We start from the raw sequence: 23162 nt of genomic DNA, 5'->3' as shown, positions 1-23162 counted from the left end.
TCGCTGTTGTTGGGATGAATCACGTAGACTCTGCCAAGAGCATCCGTTTTTTTTTTACTCCGGGGAAACCATCAACCGCAGTACCTTGTTTTCGCCGTTGAAAAGTTTTAGAACTCTGGTTCTATGTATAGTAACTTGAAACTCTGTCATATGTCAGTGTTTTCACGAAATCATCTTGAGCACATAACTTGAAGAAAGCTGTCAATGTTGTATCCCGCAGGTTATTAACAACTTCTTGTATATCGTTTTCAGTGAAATATACTCTTTGTCCATTTTCTAAATGAACTGCAAGGTGAACAATTGTGGGAGCCCGGCCGTGCACTTCGAAAGATAAAATCCTCCATACAGCTTCAGAGCTGCAGATGTAACGTCCAGACTGATATTTTTCCACTTCATTTGGTGATTGTATGCTGAAAATGGCTTGATCACTGCCTTTATTAATGTACTTAGTAACATGTTGAATTGACTTTATTGAATTGCACAACTCTACGTTGATGTGGGCATCAAAGATTTTCAAAAGGAGCGGATTATAGGGAACGATCCATCGGTTATCAATATCATGGTTTCGGAAGGTTCCATTTTGCCCACCCTGTTCTGGCGATCGTCGACGATATTTGGGATATCCGTCATCGCTAGTACTTGTTTGAGTTTGGAACGACTTCGGAAATTTTTTGCTGCAGTTAGAATCTCGCATACATGGAGAATTCGGGTTTAAAGTCCCGCAAGGGCCGTGTACCATATGTTTCTTTACGATTTCGTACAGGATAGGATCTTCATCTTTATCCGGTAATTCAGCTGAAATAACCCTGTCAATTTAGTTTGGTCTAATTTTGTTCACTAACCACACCAGCAGGTGTACATGTGGCAAGCAACGTTTCTGCCATTCTATTATGTACATATGACAGCGCGGCGGACCGAATATATGAGACTTGTTAATTATGTGCAGGAGTTTCTGTACTTTTAAATGGAAGACTCTGTTAACTATATCGTATCTGTCTTGTGGAGTTAAATTGGTGTTAATATTTTCTTTGATTTCCGGCCAATTTGGGTTACATGTTGCAGTTATAAATAAATCAGGTTTGCCGTAATTTCTGACGTAAGTCATGGCGTCTTGCGATTTTTCGTGTAAATATCGAGGTCCACCTGTGAATGATGAAGGTAGTATAACCAACTGCTCAATGCCGTTGCGGTGTTCATTCGCCTGTAAAGCATCCTGAAGATGAACGTAATTTTCGGCTCTCAATTTAGTTTGATTATTACGGATATAGGCCAATCTCTCAGATTCAATTTTCGCATATTGATCTACCAAGTATTGGTTTCTTAACATTCCATATCTAAGCAAAGTGTTGAAATTGTTACGTCTTGTCATTATACGGTAGCAATAGTAGTTCATACATGACACTGTTTTATGCAGAGGTGTACCACCGATTGGGTCAACTTGAGAAATATTAATGGCATAACCATTTTCTCCACGACATAGCATCAAAGGATATTGTAAGCTGTCATAAGATCTGTGTAACTCTGAAATTTTTTGCAAATTATCATCACGACTATGCAATACAATATTTCTTTTGTCAAATTGCTGTCCAGCTATCACCACTGCTACTTCACTCGTGGAAGGCGCATTGTATCGTCCTCTGTGTTCTCCAACAGGAACTTTATTTGCATGGATTACGACATTAAAGTCAGGAGTATCTGCTGGAACACTCTCAATCGCAGTTTTGAAAGACTGTATGTAGCAATTATGAGAATGTAACATATCTTGGAGAGATCTAGTCAAATCTCTATCAATTGGCTGTGCAACACTTGAACACCGCGTAGATGCTTGTGTATCTGGATCTGCAATAAAATATATTTGCAGAAATTTGTGATCATCGGGTCGAAGTGGTAGCAAGCTCCCAGCTAAGTGGTACACTTGCCCTTGAATTTTAAATGTAGGCATGAACCCACGCTCAACGACTTGCTTACTCTTAAAAGAGGTCATTTGAAATGCGTTATTATAACGGCGTATATTGCGCATGAATTGTTTGGATTTCTGATGATCACCCGTAAGAAGAGTGAAGTGGTTCAGGTGGAATGAGAATTTCTTCTAATTTGACTTTTCCTTGTAAGCAACACATGCCTTCCGATTCGTCCTTGAATTTCAATGCCAAGCAATGTTCACACACTACTGACATAGTACCTATTGATACTATACGATCGTCCTTGTAAGAAATCGAAGGATCGTAATTCATGGCAGAATTTTCCTTATTTACCCATGTATTAGTAACTCGTGCTGATGATTCTCTGGATCTCTGTATTTGATGTCTATCCCTATCTCGGCTGCGGCGAACCTGACGCTCTACTGAAGATTCTCTCTCTCTCAGCTCTATATCTATCTCGAAGCTGACTGAGTCGAGCCTCACGCTCTACTGACGATTCTCTGTCCCTCTGAACCGTATGCCTATCTCGATCCCGGCTGCGGCGAACCTTACGCTCTACTGAAGATTCTCTCTCTCTCTCTCATCTCTATATCTATCTCGAGCCTAACTGAGGCGAGCCTTACGTTCCGTTGACGATTCTTAATATCTTGCTGAACGTACTCCTCTGGCATTCACTGTACTACGACCTATGTTCGAACGACGACGTCTTCCAGACATGACCAGACATGATAATAATTTCTGTAAAAAATTTACTCAGTTCTATATGTATGATTACAGATGCACAAATTGCCATATTATTAGTATGTGCCGCAGTAAAAAATATCTAAATACTTACCATTTAGAAACAAAAGATAATCAATAATCATAAAAAACAAAAGATACCTATTCTATTCAGTTCTTTTCTTTAACTGAAATACCTCAACTTAAACTGCGATTTTAATTAAATTAAAAATACTTAAAAAATAATTTGCTATTCGTGTGACTAAAAACAAAAGATAATCAACAATCATCAACAACAAAAGATACGTATTCTATTAAGTTATTTTTCTGAACTTACATACCTCACCTTAAATTACGATTTTTGAAAATAATTTCTCTAATATTAAATTGATTTAACTCTAAATTTTAACCAAGATCTTAATAGAAAATTCCAATCCATAAATTATGGTTTTATTTAATCTAATCTTATCTAACCTTATGTACTTATAATTACTATAAGTGCGATTTAAAAATTAACCTTAGAATAGAATATCATTTATATTTTAAAACTACTATCATACAATTATTTATCGTAACTTATAATTACTGATACGTTGACGTGCTGAAAAGCACGTTTTTATTAAGTATATTGTTATTTTCCTTGCTAGAGAGCTCCAATAATAAACACGTCTGACCGCTGCTAAATTCAAAGTGCTATAGGGAGAACCGCGGCCTCCGACGCGCAATTTATAGGCACGCGCCCGCCGCCCCGGCCTGCCGGTACCGCCGCAAACACTACGTCCCGCAATTTTTAAATCTGTAGACCTTTTCAATTTGTACAATACTTAGTAAATTATTTTGATAAATCTCGTAGGTTTCAGCCTGCGTTTGCAATGTAAGCGGAAAAAATGTAATTATTTACAACATCACATTAGAAACCTCAAACATAAAAGTATTTCTCTACTATTTAATGCATGTTATTATACATATAAACCTTCCTCTTCAATCACTCTATCTATTAAAAAACCGCATCAAAATCCGTTGCGTAGTTTTAAAGATTTAAGCATACATAGGGATATAGGGACAGAGAAAGAGACTTTATTTTATACTATGTACTGATTATGCCCATATTATGAATAAGGTAGGACTTTTACGTTTGAAACTTATATAAGTTATCATCATATAATCATCATATATCTCCATTTGTCAATTCTCCGATTTCAAGGATTATATAATAATATCGTCAATTTTCTTAGGAAATAACCGCAGCTTCTGTAGTGTCAGAAATATATTGATTAATACTTACTCCTGCAAATAACTCGTAAGGAATTGTTGAACCCATAAAATTACATTATTATTCCCTGTGGAAGTAAATGAAATTTTGGTTAATCCGATATCTATTTATATGGATTACAAGGATCTGGATTCCAATTCCAGCAAAATAAAAGTATTCCAAATTTAAACTTAGTAACAGTGAAATAACTATATCTATAAAAATAAGAGATACAAATATGCGGGGAATCATCTTCATAATTGAACTGTTCTCATAAAAAGCATGGAATAAATAAAGGAAACATGACAGTGAAAAGCTTTATAGGTTTTTTTCATTAGCGAAAAAAGGAAATGAGAAAATGAATGATTATGAATTCATGAATGTTTTTGCTAGCTACATATGTATTTTTATCTCATTAGGTTACACTGAACTAAAAAGGTACTTTGTTTAGATAAAATCTACTGTTTTATAAATAGGCCTGCGGACACTTATAACTTAAGGTAACACTGTAATTTCAAAACATTTCATATGATGATGCTACGTTAAAAGATTAGTTGCTGTAAAACTACTTTTTAAATTAATAATTAATACTTTTCTTATATCAACAGAAACGTTAATAATTCTAAAAAAACATTTGAAACCTATCAGAAGCAAAACTCAAAGAATAGTTATAATTGAAGGAAATTTCGATTTTAATATGCTTGTTATATTTTAAGAAGTTTTATCATTTTATATATTAAAAAAGGTTTAGACCAAAATTTGCGAAACAAAGAAGTGCTACTGTAATTTAAATGGCAAATGAACTCTACAGACAGTCTTCTTTTATGAGCAACAATGTACTTCTGTTCAAAAGTAGCTCACAAAATCGCATTTTGGATAAAATGGAATAGTAAAATATCAAATATTGTTCCAAAGAATGTTAACGAAATTATTTTCTTAGTCATGTAACGTTTAATTGTTAATTTTACTATCTTCCTTGTAGGATTCTCCACTGTTAATTCTAAGTTACAGTTGAAAGTGAAGAATCTTAAGAACTAGTAAGCGAATAATCGCTTGAGTTCATGTACAGGAAACAGCAAGAAAGAAGTGTGAAATATTATTCTAATTAAAATTTAACAAAACTCCGTCTTGGAGTTGTACAATAAAGCCCACACTTGGGCTTGAAATTAAGAAACTAAGAATTAAACTAAACTAATTTTAACTAAAGAGATATAGCCGAAGCCATCATGGAGTACTTTAGACTTACGAGAGAGTAGCCTAAAAAGGCGAACGCGTGCAGCCAGTATATCTGGTATCTCTCTCACTAAGACTGTAGAACTTCGCGGTTATATACCGCTCTTTCTCATTAGCATTCAGATGTGATTCTAAAACTACGTCCTGGTCGGAAGTGGTAAGTTGAAGTACGAATCGATAGGAAAGGAAGTGTAACTCAAAATTTAACTGTTAATAAAATTAACATAATCCTTGCATCCTAATTCTATTTCATGTATTTGTCTAAGCATACCATTTTTTAAAAAAATTAAGTTTTACAGAAATTTAAATTATTAATCAAATCTTACAACAAAATTAAAACAATCGAATAGTTCCAAGTAATGAAATGCATAACATTTAGCTTCCCACTTAGTTAACTTCAGCTTTTGGTACTTTATTTTGTTACATCACGAAACAAATCTTAGAAATAATGATATTGGAAAGGTTTCTCAGATTGAACTCGACAAGAATGCTAAGAGCAAGAAGTCAAAGAAGTTCGGCGGGTAAGTTTTCGAAGCAAACCACGTATTCGTTGTTATTCGTATCAGAGCAGGACAGAAGAATGAAAGAAAACTAAAAAAATTAGAAGGTGAAGACATAGACGTTAGCACTCATTTTTCTACATGTGTGTGTGATTGATTAGGAGCAAAAGCAGAAAAATGCTTTTAATGCTTTTATATAGTACATAAAGAAAAATGATCTAAAAATAAATAATTTAGTGATGTTTATAATTTATATTTGAAAACATTTTTAAAACATTTCATAACTTCATAAAATTATAGGATTGAATTAATATGCACTAACTTGTCAGAGTGTCATAGTGTCACTGTCTTTCAAATAGTTTTCTAAAATATGCTACTCGACGTTCTGTAGAACTTTGCACTGATTGTTCGCTGCTATATCTAAAAAGGTTTCAATTGTATTTTTTAAGTTTCTCGCATACTTCTGAAAATGATGGTTATATATTTTCATTAATGAATAACTAGTCTCTACTCACCATTGGCATGCTGTTGTATCAAATAACGAGAACTTGTGTACACCAAAATGTGCATAATAATTTAAATTTTAAATCAAAGCAGTTCAGTTCTTTTAATTTTTAACAAATTAAAAGCATTAAACAATTACAGTAACTTTTAATCTTGTAAAGTTTAAACCTAATTAATTACTAAACCACATCTATTTAACTTTCCTGAGCTTCCAATGAACTTCCATCTCCGCGCTTAACTAGAAGTCGAAAACTTCAAAAACATAGAAAGCAAGTAACTAAAGGTTTAACTAAGCTAGAAAGTTTGCTAAAACAGCGTCTTACAGGTGCAACTAAAATATAATAAAACTACTTATGGTCTATTAAAAATAGCCTTATGCAGCCATATGCAGATAATACGCTCAGTGTATTTAAAACGTTTTAATAACGTAATAAATTTTATGTAGCAAAAAATAAATAGTTTCCTTCTTCTAGAATAAAATTTATTTGACAATAAAATGTATAAAAATAGCCTTCCGGTGTAAAACATTGATTCGAAGCTGAGCATATTTTTTTCTTTATCTCTTTTGTTTAGTTTTGCTTGTTTAACTTTTTTATATCGTTATTTTATAAGTAGAAAATTGAATCTGTGCATCTTTCAGGACTGAGGCTTTAAAAATTGTAGAATATTTTACATTTTCCACTTCGGAAAATGCCTAAAAGTAATTTAATTCATAAAATATAGTCATAGAATCCTTTCCAGTTTAAATATAAAATAAAGAAATATCTAAGTTCACCAGTTATTGTATTGCAGTGTAATAAATATTAATATTTTATTTAATATTAAAAAACAGCTGCATAACATAAATATACGTAAGATATTTTTTGCTTGTGTGTTAGCCTTTCAGCTTTTTATCTAATTTAATAATTATTCTTACGGGATTTCCGCTTATTTCTATATATATCATTGTAAATAAATTTTATTCCAGAAAAAGGAAAATATTTATCTTTACAATTTTATTTTTGCAGTACAAAATTTATTTCATTAAGAAAATGTTCTAAACACAATGAGCATATTAATTGCATATAGCGGCCCACCAGCGGCCGAGCGGTAAAGACGCTGAACACTGGTAGTTCGGTCCGAGTTCGAATCTCGCGAACGGCCTGCCTGCATGGGCCTTTCCGTGGTTTTCCCCATGTGTAACTGTATATGAGCCAGTTCCCTTAGAAAGTCCTCCACGAAGGCATCCCTCCCTTTAGGCAGATAGCCCTCATGTGCTTTGCCATAATTGAATAATACTAATTGCATATAGCTGTAATTTTATCTAATTGTGAATCATTTACTGCATACTGTAGTTAAAATGACTAAAAATAATGGAACTAAATCATTTAACAATTTATTTTATTACTATGTCTCAGAAATATAAGCTTTTGAAATATATGCAACACAATAAGTAACTTCTATACCTAATCAGTTTCAGCATTAGCAATCCCGGCTTCTACCCATATGCGGTAACAAATTTAAAAATCATTCATCAAACCTGGACTGGCACACAGGTAGCAGGAGCATGCCTCAGACATAAACTACTTTCCCGGGAGTTGCCAAAGGTTGCAAAAGCTATGTCTCTAAACTACAAGCTGGTTAATCCGGTCACACGTTAAATTACAACTACAACATCGTCTGATCCAGATCCTCTCAGTGACGAAAAAGTCGGGAAAGACCAGCTGGAAGACGGCGACATGAAACCATAATTGGTCTAATGGAGTCTTTAAATAAAAAAACCTACCTGGCAGAACATTTTAATCTATAAACCTACGAGAAAACAATACAGAGCTCTTTGGGACTCACTCCATATTCGATACGGTGTCTTGTACCGGAAGTTCCAATAGGAGGAAGGAAAGGCTTTACGGGGCTCTCGGAAAAACAAACTAACAAACGTTTAAAATATGAACAGCACAATAAGTAACTTCCATGCCCTATCAATTCCAGCTTTAGCTATCTCGAGTTTTACCCATATGCGCTAACAAATTCAAAAATCATTCATAAAACCTGGCCTGGCGCACAGGAGACAGGTGTATAATTCAGATATAAACTGCTTTAAGGGGACTTGACACCGGTTGAAAAATCTCTGTCTCTGAACTACGAATTTGCTTCCCAGTTAAACTCAGTTTGTATATACACTGAAGAATCATCACATTATGACCATCCTCTATCTATAAAAAATGAGCTCACCCAGGAACAAAACCACTGCGCATACGCGGCTGATGTTGGAGTATCTAATAATCGCGCTATATTTGGAAAGCCATTATGCTTGGAAAGCTATGCATTGGCTTTCCAAATATAGCGCGATTAGCGACGTAATGGAAAAAACAGCTGATTTATCAGACTCCGATAAAGGTCAAATCGTTATGGCTTGACGACTGGGAACATGGATATCAGAAATTCCGCGTTTAGCGGATTGTTCACGTGCAGTTGTTGTAATCACATATCGAAAGTGGTGTATGGATGTGTGGTCGACAGGGCATTGACTTCAGAGGAGAGCGTAGGAGGACGCATTGTTCGCCGCGTCCGAAGGGCTACAACAGCCAAAATCCTCCGCTAGCTATAATAGTGGCGACCCAGGAAGTATTTCTCAATACACTGTGTAGCGTACATTGCTGTGTATGGGCCTATGCAGCCGGAGGCCAAAGCATGTCCCTGCACTGACGGCACGTCATCATCAGCTGTGTCTGCAATGGGCCAAGAAATATCGGAACTGGACTTAAGAAGAACGGAAGAAAGTTCCATGGTCTGACGAGTCACGTTTTCTGGTCCATCACATCGACGACCGTGTGCTAATACGTCGATTTCCAAACGAAATTCTGGCTCGCGGGTGCACAGTTGGACGGTAACAAGCCGAAGGTGGGGGTATTATGATTTCATGGAGCACATTAGGATCCCCAAACCCCCTAGAACAATCTGTGACATCTGTGCGCTATGTGAGCATTGTTGCAGACCAGGTTCAGCCATTCATGGTAACAGTATTTCTGGAGGAGCATAGTGTTTATCAACAGGATAATGCACCATGTCATAAGGGTCGAATCATCAAGGAGTGGTTTCAGAAACATTCTAGTTATTTTCAAGTCATATCGCGGCATCTAAATTCACCTGACATTAATTAAATAAAGCATTTGTGGTCCCACCTGGAAAACCAAATTCGTGCTGCCACGCTACACCCTCGCAATGTGCAGGAGTTGCAGGACCAGTTGATGAGCTCTTGGTACCAGATACCTCAGACTAAGTATCAGCATCTTGTGTAGTAAATACCACTCCGGGTGCTGGCAGTTTTGAGAGCTAAAGGTGGTCCTAGATGTTATTAACAGGGTGGTCCTGCTGAAAGCTGAAGGAAGAAGTAGAAGTTGCAGCAAGCAAATTAATACAGGAATAGCTTGATTCTGTATAGCTTTAATTTTATTTAATGTAAATTTTACTGTACAACTATCTAAAATCACATACATATTTATAGTAGCAATAGAAATTTACTCCAGAACGGCACATCTTAAAGTAATTTAAATAGATTTATTCTGTGATAAATCATTTTCATTCTTTTCAAGCTATAATGCAGTTTTCGTTCAGCAGCTCATTGGTGTCAAACAGCAACGAAGAAAATAGTTCTCTAACTTAGATTACATATTACTCATCTGATCAACTATACTCATGCTTCTTTTAATCTTCTTTTATTTAGAAATACTTTTTATTTTCTTTTTTTGAAATATTCCCGTCTTTATCTAGTTATTTCTAGATCTTTAGATATTCTAAGTATAAGTGAGATATTTCTAGGTATAACTGATTAAAGACGAAATTAAATAAAATGCTAAAAGAATAAGAAAAATTATGTAGTATATTTAATATGCAGCTGGAATTTTATCCAGCTACATACCAAATATACTATATTAAATATAACTAATTAAACTAACTAAGATATACTATATTAAATATAACTAATTAAACTAACTAAAATATACTATATTAAATATAACTAATTAACTAACATATAGCAAATATAACTAATTAAAGTACTAATATTTATTACATTAAAATGCCATAACTAGTAAACTAAGATAGTTGTTTGTTTTATATTTTAACTGAAAAGGACTCTATGATTAGATTTTATGAATTATTTTAGCCACTTTCCAAATTAAAAAAAAATATTTTTGAATTTTTAAAATCTCAGCTTTCTCAGCAGAATTCGCATCGTGAAAGCTATACAGAATCAATCTTCTACTTAAAAAGCAGCAGCATAAATAATAAAAAGAAGATACGAAAAAAGAGAAAAATACATGCTCAGCTTCGTATTAATATTTTATAACTGAAGGCTATTTTTATATATTCATTGTAAAATAAATTACATTCCAGAAAAAGGAAAATATTTATGACTGAACCCAATAGGATTTTATCTTCTACATCTTCACATAAAACAAACTCTAAAAGTTAAATAATGCATAATATCTGTCAGATATTTACTCTCACTGCTTTGTTAATGATGTTGCTTACATACATCACAGGTTGCACTATATATTCATTTTTGAATATCCAAAAAGGAATCGATAAAAACCATGAAATTTTGAGAGTAATATATGTGCATAACAAAATAGTATTTGAACGCAATTACAAAATAATACTTCTATACAATTTATGACATTCATGCATATATGGCAAAATAATTGTCTCATAAATAATCAGAAATATTATCTCGGACCGTTTAAAAAAGGAGAGCCACTAAAAACTTTTTTCAACTAGCATAATGCTAAAATTCATTCTTTCCATTTTTAACGTTATATTACGTTGCATATGTTATCGGGGTATTTATCTCCAAGAGTTCTGGCAACTTACTAGTCCTCATAATAGTTTCTGTTTGATATGGCATAAGACCTTAAATTCGAAACTGGTTCTTGAAAGACTGGACGATTTATGAGCAATACACATATTACTTGACGCTTAATTTCTGAATTTTCTTAAAACTTACACAGATGCGATTTGTAGTATACCTAACTGATTTATGAATTCAGTGTATTCAGTGCAGGTGTGTAGAAGAATATTGTTCTAGGTTTTCAAGAAAAGGGAGACATAATTTGGGGTACGAATGCACTTCGACGCGAATGGGGGTCAGATGTTTTCACTGAATGAATGAAAGCACAGTAATAAATATGTTTTATTATATACCTAACCCATTTATAAAGTTTTGCACCAATACTATTAAATCTAAGGATAGAAGAACGCTTTTTATCCAAATATAAAATGTCTTCAATAATCAATTAAAATATTTTATATCTTCATTTTCAGTATCTTAACAACTTTCAGTACATTTTAGTACAACATGGGTTTAAATTGAAACAATCCATGAATGAAAGTAGACACGTGAATTAAAATCATCTCCTGAACAATGTTTTTCAACGCAATATAATACTATGTATAATATGCTCATTTTCTACTGTACAAAAACAATCATCGGGAATCCACTTATTACCATCATTTTTATAAAGCCCAAAATTCATGAGCAAATAAATAAACATCGGTATTGACCATATCTCTCTAAGATGGCTATCTTTACAAATCAAAATCTTCTGAAATCTTGGATGAATGTCTTAGGAAATTTTAATTTTATTTAAAAATTGAAAAAATGGAAAATATGATTTTAAAAGAGTTGCATTTAATCGGATTTCAAGCTCCATGATTCAAAAACTTTTTTTCTTTCATTACTTCGGTCAAGTATGATATCTTTTGAGATAGCTTCTGTTAAGAGAATTTTACTTTAGATTATTATTTTCGTTCCAAGATCCACGTTTTTACAAGACAATTCAGGTATAGAATAAATTTAGGCACAAAATTCGCAGTAAAGGATAGACTAGCAAGGTAGAGATGCAAGACATGGAACAACAGCTTGCACGCCGCCTAAATGCGTGTGTTTTCAGAATTTCGTCTCTCCTTTACCTCAATATTTAACAATCCTTCAGCAACAGTATTCCGATGCTTCCGTTTGAATATGCTGTAGAGAAATTAAGTTATGTCGAAGCTGGAAATGCGAAAAATGAGCAATACTCTTGCCGGGACTCGAACCACGGACCTCTCGAATACGCGCCGAGAGTGCTGAACATTGCACCACGAAGAAGGAATGCAAAGAAGGCGGGAGAAATAACTTGTAACGCAAAAGCAATATTTCGATGATAATATTCTGTGTGTAAAATCTTGATTTTTTTTTTTTTTTTTTTTTTTTTTTTTTTTTTTTGTGTGTGTGTGTGTGTGTCTGATAAAGCTTCTTCGGGTAAAATCATTAATGAAATACATGAAAGTTTGCGCATTGCACTTTCAGGTTCACCATACATAATGAAATCTCGGTATTTTACAGTAGTGATATTTTAATCTAACTGTAAATGGAATAGCAGTGTCAATTATTTCAATGCAAATAAACTTGTTATTGAGAATTCAACAATGGTGAACTAACTATAAATTAAATTTATTCAACTGAGTTGTAAATCTGCATATCTCATGAGATCGGTGTTTACATCCATTCAGCTTTAGCCGATATGTTTAGAGTGCGTACAGAGTATTTCCAGCTGAGTTTCTATATATTCCTCGCTTTGAAAGATCACTTTGGGTACGTATGTATTCGATCTTTCCTCTGTGTAAATGTTACTAGAATGATATAACATTTCTAATTCGAACATTATGTTAGTCTATTTTGTACGTGAAGTGCTGAATCAATGACCATACAAGAGGGAATAACGCTTTGATACATTGACAATACATATTTGCAGTGAGAGTGGGAAAATACAGAGTGTATTATTATTTATTAAAGGAGTACCCAACCATTCCCTAACAGTAGCATGGGTTGTACACAAAGGTACCGTTGAATAATAATTACGTACTTAATAATCTTTAACACTAAGTAATTGAATGTTTCCTAATTTTACTAATTAATATTTTCTTGTTCATTCTGATCGTTTTGAAAAATAATTTTAAAGCTTAACAATTGAAATGGATTGGATTAATTGGGTTACAGCTAAGCATGTCTGAGCTACCTGTCTAAGAGGAAGAATGCTTTAGTAGAAAACTATTTTAAGAAAAACTTGCTTGTATTCGCCCTACACATGGAGAAAGCAGAAAAGGTTGCCAAGAAGTATATAGACCGCTCGCCGAGATATAATCATAGATTGAACACCAATATTCAGCGACTGCACCGCTCCAACCACTGGTGGGCAAGTCTCGGTGAAGAATCGAAAATTTAGTTAAAATACATCATGAGATTTGAAGCATAACCCAGTGTTGAGTCTGACATGTAAAGAATGATTTATTTAAAAATTGTTCGGCTGAAACGAAATAGCATTTACTGAAATTTAAGATAAATATATTTATATTTTATTTCGAAATTAGTTATATTGAATTATTTCTATAAATCTGTTATTCATTCAGACGAGTTTGAATTTTTAAACATAAAATAATCTATGTTTAGAAAGCTTCAAAGAATAATTACAAGTTATTTTCTCTTTCCTTTTCGCCTGCCTTCGTTATGCAACTGGAAGCATACTCGATGTATATTCAGGTTCAGGGGTAAATGTAGTGGGACATCCAATGTTTACTATAAGTAATGTAGGTATAGTCCCACTACACTTCGGTTTATATTTAAAGTTAGTATTTAAAATAGTACATAGTATAACATATAATATAACAGTATGAATAGTATATAGACATTTTGATTGCAATCATATCTATTAGATATAATTAAAATAGTTATAACAGGTATAATAATAGTAGACCAACAGCCATAATTATAATAGTTCATAATAGTTCCTTGAGATAATGTTTATTATATGAATCCGTATCTTCTTTTCCCTTTTTTTTCTATATCATTATTATTGCAAAGTTTGTTTTTAAGATACTTAGATAATAAAAGTTTTAGATGAATTGCAGCCTCAAAAATGAATTTTGATATTAATTACGTTAGTGTTCTCTTGGTTTTGCATACATGTTTATTTTAAGATATTTCCGTACGATTAAACCTGAATTACTTATTTAACCTTCCTAATCACATTTAAGAAAAGTCATTTAACATTTAAGAAAAATATACACATCAAGAACACATAAAAAATGAAAAATTAACTGTAAACGTTTATTTCCGTTAAATTTTCTGTATTTTAGTTCTGTTTATTTCCATTAACTAAAACAATATTTCCGTTTATTTAAAGCTACATTTTATAAACCAACTAAAATTTCATAATTACACTGCTTGCGGAGTGTTAGTAACTTAAATATTTAAATTTAATACAACATGAAAGCTAACTTTCAGTGACTTAGCTCCAGCTAATGGGTTACCTTATGCGCTAGTAAATACAAAAGTCACTCACGAAATATGCAGATCGTATTAGGGTAAATTTTACTAGAAAAACGCCAGAGCTCTTTTTATAAACTATAACTTTTTTAAACTGCTGGTGACTGCTGATGAAAGAAATAGAATGTATAGAAAGAAATGACAACAACAAACAAAAAAAATAGCTAAAATAAAGTTCCCTTACCTTGGATTTCTACAAACTGTACATAACAACCACGTAAGAGGTAAATAACAAATTATATGAGAATGGTTTGGCTTGATTTATTTGATAATGGCAAAGCATTCGAAGCTATATGCTCACGATGAGGGATGCCTTCGTGGAGGACTTTCTAAGAGAAATTGGCTCGCATATGTGCTACACCGCTGAGAAAACCATGAAACCATTCGCAGCCATTCGAAACTTGGACCGAACTACTAACTTTCTGCGACTTACCGCTGGCGCCCGGATATCACAGCTACGTGACTTATTATACGACAATTAATTCTTTTGTTCATTTCGTTGCATAGTGTTTCTTGAGACATTTCAATATTTGAATGGCTTTGTAATTCGTAACGTTGCTGATTTAAGAAATAATCTTCGTACACTACAAATGATTACCATCGAATGTACACATTCTGGATAGCGTTGAACTGAAAAGGAAAAGCAATAGACAGCAACTTCTGTTAAAAAGACATTTTATAGGGCCCATTAAGTTTTAATAGTGACTATGAACATAAGAAATAATCTTCGTACACTACAAATGATTACCATCGAATGTACACATTCTGGATAGCGTTGAACTGAAAAGGAAAAGCAATAGACAGCAACTTCTGTTAAAAAGACATTTTATAGGGCCCATTAAGTTTTAATAGTGACTATGAACATAAGAAATAATCTTCGTACACTACAAATGATTACCATCGAATGTACACATTCTGGATAGCGTTGAACTGAAAAGGAAAAGCAATAGACAGCAACTTCTGTTAAAAAGACATTTTATAGGGCCCATTAAGTTTTAATAGTGACTATGAACATAAGAAATAATCTTCGTACACTACAAATGATTACCATCGAATGTACACATTCTGGATAGCGTTGAACTGAAAAGGAAAAGCAATAGACAGCAACTTCTGTTAAAAAGACATTTTATAGGGCCCATTAAGTTTTAATAGTGACTATGAACATAAGAAATAATCTTCGTACACTACAAATGATTACCATCGAATGTACACATTCTGGATAGCGTTGAACTGAAAAGGAAAAGCAACAGACAGCAACTTCTGTTAAAAAGACATTTTATAGGGCCCATTAAGTTTTAATAGTGACTATGAACATAAGAAATAATCTTCGTACACTACAAATGATTACCATCGAATGTACACATTCTGGATAGCGTTGAACTGAAAAGGAAAAGCAATAGACAGCAACTTCTGTTAAAAAGACATTTTATAGGGCCCATTAAGTTTTAATAGTGACTATGAACATAAGAAATAATCTTCGTACACTACAAATGATTACCATCGAATGTACACATTCTGGATAGCGTTGAACTGAAAAGGAAAAGCAATAGACAGCAACTTCTGTTAAAAAGACATTTTATAGGGCCCATTAAGTTTTAATAGTGACTATGAACATAAGAAATAATCTTCGTACACTACAAATGATTACCATCGAATGTACACATTCTGGATAGCGTTGAACTGAAAAGGAAAAGCAACAGACAGCAACTTCTGTTAAAAAGACATTTTATAGGGCCCATTAAGTTTTAATAGTGACTATGAACATAAGAAATAATCTTCGTACACTACAAATGATTACCATCGAATGTACACATTCTGGATAGCGTTGAACTGAAAAGGAAAAGCAATAGACAGCAACTTCTGTTAAAAAGACATTTTATAGGGCCCATTAAGTTTTAATAGTGACTATGAACATAAGAAATAATCTTCGTACACTACAAATGATTACCATCGAATGTACACATTCTGGATAGCGTTGAACTGAAAAGGAAAAGCAATAGACAGCAACTTCTGTTAAAAAGACATTTTATAGGGCCCATTAAGTTTTAATAGTGACTATGAACATAAGAAATAATCTTCGTACACTACAAATGATTACCATCGAATGTACACATTCTGGATAGCGTTGAACTGAAAAGGAAAAGCAATAGACAGCAACTTCTGTTAAAAAGACATTTTATAGGGCCCATTAAGTTTTAATAGTGACTATGAACATAAGAAATAATCTTCGTACACTACAAATGATTACCATCGAATGTACACATTCTGGATAGCGTTGAACTGAAAAGGAAAAGCAATAGACAGCAACTTCTGTTAAAAAGACATTTTATAGGGCCCATTAAGTTTTAATAGTGACTATGAACATAAGAAATAATCTTCGTACACTACAAATGATTACCATCGAATGTACACATTCTGGATAGCGTTGAACTGAAAAGGAAAAGCAATAGACAGCAACTTCTGTTAAAAAGACATTTTATAGGGCCCATTAAGTTTTAATAGTGACTATGAACATAAGAAATAATCTTCGTACACTACAAATGATTACCATCGAATGTACACATTCTGGATAGCGTTGAACTGAAAAGGAAAAGCAATAGACAGCAACTTCTGTTAAAAAGACATTTTATAGGGCCCATTAAGTTTTAATAGTGACTATGAACATAAGAAATAATCTTCGTACACTACAAATGATTACCATCGAATGTACACATTCTGGATAGCGTTGAACTGAAAAGGAAAAGCAATAGACAGCAACTTCTGTTAAAAAGACATTTTATAGGGCCCATTAAGTTTTAATAGTGACTATGAACATAAGAAATAATCTTCGTACACTACAAATGATTACCATCGAATGTACACATTCTGGATAGCGTTGAACTGAAAAGGAAAAGCAATAGACAGCAACTTCTGTTAAAAAGACATTTTATAGGGCCCATTAAGTTTTAATAGTGACTATGAACATAAGAAATAATCTTCGTACACTACAAATGATTACCATCGAATGTACACATTCTGGATAGCGTTGAACTGAAAAGGAAAAGCAATAGACAGCAACTTCTGTTAAAAAGACATTTTATAGGGCCCATTAAGTTTTAATAGTGACTATGAACATAAGAAATAATCTTCGTACACTACAAATGATTACCATCGAATGTACACATTCTGGATAGCGTTGAACTGAAAAGGAAAAGCAATAGACAGCAACTTCTGTTAAAAAGACATTTTATAGGGCCCATTAAGTTTTAATAGTGACTATGAACATAAGAAATAATCTTCGTACACTACAAATGATTACCATCGAATGTACACATTCTGGATAGCGTTGAACTGAAAAGGAAAAGCAATAGACAGCAACTTCTGTTAAAAAGACATTTTATAGGGCCCATTAAGTTTTAATAGTGACTATGAACATAAGAAATAATCTTCGTACACTACAAATGATTACCATCGAATGTACACATTCTGGATAGCGTTGAACTGAAAAGGAAAAGCAACAGACAGCAACTTCTGTTAAAAAGACATTTTATAGGGCCCATTAAGTTTTAATAGTGACTATGAACATAAGAAATAATCTTCGTACACTACAAATGATTACCATCGAATGTACACATTCTGGATAGCGTTGAACTGAAAAGGAAAAGCAATAGACAGCAACTTCTGTTAAAAAGACATTTTATAGGGCCCATTAAGTTTTAATAGTGACTATGAACATAAGAAATAATCTTCGTACACTACAAATGATTACCATCGAATGTACACATTCTGGATAGCGTTGAACTGAAAAGGAAAAGCAATAGACAGCAACTTCTGTTAAAAAGACATTTTATAGGGCCCATTAAGTTTTAATAGTGACTATGAACATAAGAAATAATCTTCGTACACTACAAATGATTACCATCGAATGTACACATTCTGGATAGCGTTGAACTGAAAAGGAAAAGCAACAGACAGCAACTTCTGTTAAAAAGACATTTTATAGGGCCCATTAAGTTTTAATAGTGACTATGAACATAAGAAATAATCTTCGTACACTACAAATGATTACCATCGAATGTACACATTCTGGATAGCGTTGAACTGAAAAGGAAAAGCAATAGACAGCAACTTCTGTTAAAAAGACATTTTATAGGGCCCATTAAGTTTTAATAGTGACTATGAACATAAGAAATAATCTTCGTACACTACAAATGATTACCATCGAATGTACACATTCTGGATAGCGTTGAACTGAAAAGGAAAAGCAATAGACAGCAACTTCTGTTAAAAAGACATTTTATAGGGCCCATTAAGTTTTAATAGTGACTATGAACATAAGAAATAATCTTCGTACACTACAAATGATTACCATCGAATGTACACATTCTGGATAGCGTTGAACTGAAAAGGAAAAGCAATAGACAGCAACTTCTGTTAAAAAGACATTTTATAGGGCCCATTAAGTTTTAATAGTGACTATGAACATAAGAAATAATCTTCGTACACTACAAATGATTACCATCGAATGTACACATTCTGGATAGCGTTGAACTGAAAAGGAAAAGCAATAGACAGCAACTTCTGTTAAAAAGACATTTTATAGGGCCCATTAAGTTTTAATAGTGACTATGAACATAAGAAATAATCTTCGTACACTACAAATGATTACCATCGAATGTACACATTCTGGATAGCGTTGAACTGAAAAGGAAAAGCAATAGACAGCAACTTCTGTTAAAAAGACATTTTATAGGGCCCATTAAGTTTTAATAGTGACTATGAACATAAGAAATAATCTTCGTACACTACAAATGATTACCATCGAATGTACACATTCTGGATAGCGTTGAACTGAAAAGGAAAAGCAATAGACAGCAACTTCTGTTAAAAAGACATTTTATAGGGCCCATTAAGTTTTAATAGTGACTATGAACATAAGAAATAATCTTCGTACACTACAAATGATTACCATCGAATGTACACATTCTGGATAGCGTTGAACTGAAAAGGAAAAGCAATAGACAGCAACTTCTGTTAAAAAGACATTTTATAGGGCCCATTAAGTTTTAATAGTGACTATGAACATAAGAAATAATCTTCGTACACTACAAATGATTACCATCGAATGTACACATTCTGGATAGCGTTGAACTGAAAAGGAAAAGCAATAGACAGCAACTTCTGTTAAAAAGACATTTTATAGGGCCCATTAAGTTTTAATAGTGACTATGAACATAAGAAATAATCTTCGTACACTACAAATGATTACCATCGAATGTACACATTCTGGATAGCGTTGAACTGAAAAGGAAAAGCAATAGACAGCAACTTCTGTTAAAAAGACATTTTATAGGGCCCATTAAGTTTTAATAGTGACTATGAACATAAGAAATAATCTTCGTACACTACAAATGATTACCATCGAATGTACACATTCTGGATAGCGTTGAACTGAAAAGGAAAAGCAATAGACAGCAACTTCTGTTAAAAAGACATTTTATAGGGCCCATTAAGTTTTAATAGTGACTATGAACATAAGAAATAATCTTCGTACACTACAAATGATTACCATCGAATGTACACATTCTGGATAGCGTTGAACTGAAAAGGAAAAGCAACAGACAGCAACTTCTGTTAAAAAGACATTTTATAGGGCCCATTAAGTTTTAATAGTGACTATGAACATATAAACTCTAAATTTTGACATTAAAAATCTTTTCTTGTGAATTTAATTGAAAGAACTTAAAAATAATTGGGGAATTAAAGTATTCCTGAAATTTTACGAATTGTAATAAAAATTTAATTTTCTATTTGATTCCCAAATAATTATCAGCTTCATCCATGTTATAATATCACATCTACGTGACCTTTAATGGCGCCATTACAAATACTGTCTTTCCCGTCTTTCAATGTATGGCGTTGCTACGAGACGCCTTCGGTGCCTTAACTTCGTAACCGAGGATCGTCAGAACATGTAAATAGAGCGTAATAAAATAAGGATCCTCTAATGCAAGGGGCGCCCGTTTTGCATGCTGACTCGCTAACCCACACGTTCGAAGATATCATCGGCGATACAAATGTCGCATCCGCTAGGTTTAAATTCAATTTTATGAGTGGTTAATTCGAAGCGAACGCTCAGCCAATAAGCGAATCAAAAGGTTCAGGAACTACATGAATTAAGTGGCGCTTAAGGCATTTATCAGTTTTGGATATCGGAAAAGAATATAATTTAATATGACAAGTTTCACAGTTTAATAGTCTAATGGGAGAATTCTTTAGTTGATTAGAAATACACTCTTTTATTCACTTTACAATTAAACGTTTAATCCTGAAATCGCAATCATTAAATACTCTTAACTTTGTTTCACACATAAAGCATACTACGTTTTCAACTTTCTATAGTCCAACTACCAATTTACTAATTATGTGATAGAAATTGTGATTTTAAAGACACGATTACATGAACAACAATGAAAACAATCGTGATTACATCGTGAAAAAAAAAAAAAAACTCTGATCACCTAAGACGCTGATCCTTCAAATTACTGTACTAGAGACAATAAGTATTTTTGGGTAGGGAACATGAAAATTGTGCAATGCTCTCACCGGGACTCGAACCTAGATCTCTCGAATACACTCCGAGTGTGTTAGCTACCGTTACACCACAAAGGCTTACTAAAAGGAGATAGAAAGTACCTTGTACATTCCCCCTCGGGGATTAGGGGACACAATCGCCAAACCCTGGGGGTGACGAATTATTATCTACCACCTTTAAGTTCGGTTGCCACTTGTAGAGACATTATGTATTTCTGCAGAGGCCATGAAAAGTGTGCAATGCTCTCGCCGGGACCTCGTATGCTTAAATTTCTAAATCAGTGCATCAAATGCTTCAGATATCATATACTGATGTTGTAATGCAACATCTAGATGAAAATACGGTAGCTTCTTAGATTATCATTGATTAGCTTATGGAAATTTTCATACAAGGGAAAAGATGATTAACCACAAATAATGGAAATTTTCATGACACAAATTTTTCTGCTAACTCCAGGGTTAGTAAAAAATATTTTTTGACAAAATAATTACATTTCATAAAATAAATATCATGAGGGAGCGTTTTCTAATGTTAAGACTTCTTTGCATTATAATGCTGCTAATTTTTAATGTCTTTTCATTTGCCTTTTTTAATACCATTTTGTAAAATGCAAAATGTCAACTTCAGATGCTCATTCATTTCGTGGAAGTTGCCCAAAAAGTGTCCAACAGATGTCGCATTTCTGAGCATAAGTAAAATATTTCTCTCTGTCTTGGACATAACTTTCCGCTGTAGTAGCGAATTTTATTTTTTATGTAACAGCATTACTTAAATGTAACATTTTTATTCCTTTATGGCAAGACAGGTACGGCAATCTTTCTTAATAACCCAAATTATAATTTAAAAAACTTATTAAAAATAGCAGAACTCTTGATTAATTTCTTTGGCTTGACATATGCAAAATCAAGACCATTTTTAGGAATGAAAAATTATACGACTATTACGAATGTTATCAAACTACTATAAATGATAATATTACCTTTAATAGAATAGGCTTATTTTCAAATCGGCATTTACACCATAAAATTATACGACTATTGCGAACGATATCAAACGACTCTAACTGCTAAAATACATTTAAAAGAACAAGCTTATTTTCAAATCTGTATTTACATTATGAAATTATTCGACTATTACAAACATTTTCAAACGATTATAACTGATAGAATTATGTTTAAGAGAGTACGCTTATTTTCAAATCGGTATTTATATCATAAAAATTAATTTTTATTTAATTTTGCTTATACGCATATGAAGCGAAATGCTTCAGCAAGTCTACCATCCGTAAAATATTAACCTAGTTATCCCATATATATTTTAACTTAAATTGTTTTGAAGAAACATGAAAAATTTTAACATAAATTGCTTTGCTATTTTTCTAGTTGTGATGGCCTAAAGACAGCATTATTCCATTGATTATGTTTTTCTTTGATCGTTTTGAAAAAAATATTCTTCTTTAAAACTTCGTTTAGGTCTTTTTTTAGAACTATAACTCTTAATAGCAAATCCTGGCGTTTATCAAGAGTTAATTTCAGAGCTAAGGGCAATTTTTAAGTAATGCTAATATTTTAAATAATTTTTTGAGCTTTCCTTAAAGTTTATAATAAAATTGTTTGTCATTTAATACTTCTGACATTTTGAATTCCAGTTTCTCCCCTCGTATTTATTATATTGGACATCAGATTAATGTATGATTTTCTTGTTAACTTAGCGCATTGTTAATTTTCTTGTTAACAACTGCATCGAAATTTTCTTTACATCGCTACTTACAGTTTAAACGATTTTTTCTTCTGATATTTTATGCACTGCAAAACTTTGATCTCCTGCTTTGAACTATACGCTTTAACGCCGCGATGCTAATTTTTACTTATGTTAACAAAAATTGAACTCATAATAATCTTGTAATAGTTACGTTCCCTCTAAACAAGAGCTACAAGTTTAAACTGAAAACGTTTTCTTATATTTGACTATAGACAACCTCGAGGATTTTATACAAGGACTAAACATTGAAGATGGATAAATAAAGAGTTAAATATTCGACATTTTAAAACTCCAGCTTGACTGGCCATACCCCGTCATTGATGTAAAATTACTTACGGAGTTTCAGAAGCTC

The sequence above is a fragment of the Stegodyphus dumicola genome, chromosome 6 (genome assembly GCF_044657685.1).
Source record: "Stegodyphus dumicola isolate Sdum_Otavi_A_Nest chromosome 6, ASM4465768v1".
NCBI classification, from domain to species: Eukaryota; Metazoa; Arthropoda; class Arachnida; order Araneae; family Eresidae; genus Stegodyphus; species Stegodyphus dumicola.
Note: the sequence above shows the minus strand (reverse complement) of the source record.